Source organism: Arachis ipaensis, chromosome B9 (assembly GCF_059453495.1).
Source record: "Arachis ipaensis isolate K30076 ecotype BB chromosome B9, ASM5945349v1, whole genome shotgun sequence".
NCBI lineage: Eukaryota > Viridiplantae > Streptophyta > Magnoliopsida > Fabales > Fabaceae > Arachis > Arachis ipaensis.
The window spans coordinates 36,100,731-36,104,585 of record NC_142444.1 but is presented as its reverse complement, the minus strand read 5'-3'; the positions used below and the strand labels follow the sequence as shown (position 1 = coordinate 36,104,585).

General features: G+C 42.0%; 1 non-coding gene across 1 annotated transcript; it reads right to left on the bottom strand.

Moving 5' to 3' along the window:
- Nucleotides 1–800: 800 nt before the first annotated feature.
- LOC148544295 (small nucleolar RNA R71) lies at nucleotides 801–907 on the bottom strand. The gene has a single exon (XR_015901585.1). It is a non-coding gene; the product is annotated as a small nucleolar RNA R71 (small nucleolar RNA).
- Nucleotides 908–3,855: the final 2,948 nt, after the last annotated feature.

Here is a 3,855-nt window from a genome sequence, read left to right as displayed (position 1 = left end):
ACTCACTGGGAGACGACCTGGGATTCATACTCCCAGTATTTTAATTCTAATTTTCTGTGACACCTTTCTAAATTGATAGGCAGATTTCTGGCGAGTTAAGAACTATACTTGCAACGTATATAAATTAAGAATTTTTAATTCGCCAATTTCTGCCCGCATCAATTTTTGGCGCCGTTGCTGGGGAGTTACAACAGAGTGCTAAAGTTATTAATTAGAATTTATTTATTTGCATTTTATTTTATTTTGCTACTATGAGCTGCATGTTTCTTTCGTCAAATGACGCGTTCACTTCCTGATCCAAGCTTGCCAATATTCGATCCTGAAATTGAAAGGACTATTTCACGAATAAGGCGAGCTCGGCGTCGGTTAGTCCTCTCTGAGGGCGGATCTGAAATGTCAGTTGAAGAAGAAACCATCCCCCCGTTCTACTGATTCGGTTGATTCATGTGCAGACGACATGGCAGAACCTAGGAGAATTACTATCCAGGAGGAAGGAGCCCCTGATTTTACAATGTAACCGTTTCAAGCGCATCACCCAGCGGTGGCTACAGATTTTGAAATAAAGACCGCATTGCTCAATTTGATGCCCAAGTTTCATGGCTTACCTGCTCAAGAGCCTATCAAGCACCTGAGAGATTTCCAAGCAGCCTGTTCTACTGTCAGGCGTGATGGAGCAGATGAAACTTCTGGAGGGATAAGCAAGAGAGTGGTACTACACTCAACCCCTAGCAAATGTATCCAACTGGGATACACTCAGAAAAGAATTTTTAGAAAAATTCTTTCCATCTGAAGTTACTGATAAACTAAGGAAAGACATTTCCACGATTGTTCAAGATGACAACGAGACTCTCTTTGAATACTGGGAGCGCTTCAATAATCTTCTGGAAGCATGCCCCCACCACAGGATTGACAAGATAGTGTTACTTAGCTATATCACACAGGGCATGAGGCCCCAAGATAAGACCACATTGGAAAGTGCTAGCAATGGGTCTATGAAGAAGTACAAGACCACTGATGAGGCATGGCAATTGATCAGCGAATTAGCTGAATCTACTAGGAACCATAGGCAGAAACAAGGCCGTTTAAAAGCCGTTGCAGAAGTATCCTCTAGCAGAGAGACTGCTGCTCTAGCTCAGAGTATCTGTGAAATGACCAACTTGCTGAAGCAGATGCAATTGAATCAACAACAAGTTCAGCAAGCTCAACCTTCTCCAGCACAGCAAAGCCAACAGTTAGTCCCATAGAGAGTCTGCGGAATTTGTGCTGATTATAGCCATTATACTGATGAATGCCCGCAGCTCCAACAGGAAGACAACATGGTGGAAATAATAACCATGGATGGCAGGACACTTCTAACCAGAATTGGAGGGACAACAATAACAGAGGAGGTAGAGACAATCAGGAAAATCAGAGGTGGAATAATAACAACAACAGGCAGCAGAATCAACCTTACAGAGCACCTCACTTGAGGCAATCCCAAGGACCACAGAATACCCAACAGCAGACCTCTCAATTTACTCATCCTTCTTCATCTCCTAATGAAGAGTTACTACAATCCTTTGAGCGAAGACAACAAACCATGGAAAATAACATTATGAATAACATTAATGCCAGTCTGAATGGTCTGACCTCTACTTTGCAAGCTCTTGTCTCACAGATTGGATCAATGCAAAATTTCAATAACCAACCTTCAAGTTCCACTGGAATTCCCTCTCAACCATTACCCAATCCAAAGGGAGGCATTAATGCCATTACCCTAAGGTCCAGAACCACACTGCAAGAGAGGAATCGGGAGGAGCCCAACCCACCAGAACACGCCTCAGCTGAAGAGGTAGTAGAAATAGAAGCTGTTGAAGAGGAAGAGGACATACAGGACATAACTGAAAAAGAAGAAGCCCAACCATAGGAGGAAGCACCAAAAGGCGCAGATATGGCAGAAAACACCTCTCCCATTCCATTTCCACAACTTGCAAGGAAGCCCAAGAAGCAGCTAGAACCCGATTCCAAAATGGTAGAAATATTCAAAAAGGTTGAGGTAACTGTTCCTCTTTTTGATGTTATTCAACAGGTACCTAAATATGCAAAGTTTCTAAAAGATTTATGTATACATAAAGACAAAATTAATGAATTAGAAACTATTCCTTTAGGTAGTTCCATATTTGCTTTAATGGGAGGATTACCTGAAAAGTGCAGTGACTCAGGTCCTTGTATAGTTAGTTGTACTATTGGTGGAATAGTAATTTATGATTGCATGTGTGATTTAGGAGCATGTGTTAGTATAATGCATTTGTCTATATATGATATTTTGAGGCTCCCTCCCTTAAAAAGGTCGGCAGCTCGTTTTGTGTTAGCAGATAAAAGCATTATTACAGTGGCTGGAGTTGCTGAAGATGTTTTAGTGAACATTAAAGGGCTTACATTTCCCACTGATTTTTATATCTTGGAGATGCCCCATAATGACTCAGATAAGCCATCATCAATCCTACTTGGAAGACCATTCCTGAAGACATCAAAATTCAAATTGGATGCTTTTTCAGAACAGAAAAAAAAAATGCCACGCGACGTGACCGCATCAGCGACGCGTCCGCGTCGCTAGGAGAGGGGAGAAAAAAAACGAACAGAGAGTCACGCTGGAGCGTGGCTGGAGGCGTGCCAGTGGCACAATTCGACCCACGTGACCACGTCGCTGACGCGTCCGCGTTGTATGGGCATAATGGCCTCCCACGTGACTGCGTGACCCACGCAGTCGCGTGCCCTGATTTTCGACGTAAAAATGGTGCACAACGAATTATTGTGCGAGAGTGGTGCTGGATTGGTGCTGAACGCACAATTCTACCCACGCGGACGCATGGGCCACGCGTCCGCGTAGTCCCCTTCTGAAGCCCACTCACGCGATCGTATGCCCTACGCGATCGCGTCACCTCAAATTTGGCAAATATATCAATTCGAACAGAGAGTTGTTCAGGCGCGAGGCTGCACTCGCGCCAGAAGCACAACATGGGTCACGTGACCGCATGACCGACACGACCGCGTCACCTGAACTAAAGCGCAATCGCGCGAACGCATGCCCCACGTGGCCGCGTCGCTTGCGCCGCACAGCTCAAACTTAATTGCCAAAATATCTTATCTTCCTCTTTTCCAATTCCTAATTTCTCTTTTCCCTCCTTATTTCTTCCTTCTCCCTTCTTCCTTCTATCTCTCCTTTCTCTCTCTCTCTTTCACCTCCATTAACAAGGTTTTATTTTCTTCTTCCCTCTTTCTTTTTCTACCATTCTTCTTATTTTATATGTTATTTTCTTTTCTTTTCTTTTCTTTTTCTTTTCATTATTCATATTTTCTTTCTTCTTCTTTCCTTTTTACATGGTGTTAGAATTTTATTTGAGTCATTATTCTTCATTATATGCTTGTGGATTGTTGCAAATTGTTTGGCAATTATATATTATTTTCTTTAAAGGGTTACTTGCATGTTCACTTTAATACTTTCTATACCTTATTCACCATGCATGCTATGTGTTTGTGAAAAAGCCCATATGGCATTATGCACTTCTCTACATTATTCTATTATACTATTCAATGCTTGCTTTTCATAAACTCCCTCTACTATTGTATTAATTAAATTTAATTGTCAATACAAATGTGATGGTTTTCTATAAAGTGATGTTTGATCTATGCTACTCATGCCCTTTTTCGGCATGCCAATAAACACCTTGCATTCACTTGTCATTATATGCACTAGCTATTTTCCACTGATGACTTTTCACATGTACTCATGAGCGTGTGTTAATGTCAGTTACCTCCTAATGTGCATCCATCACCACCTTTTTCGTTCTCTTCCTTGCTATATATCTCTTTGAA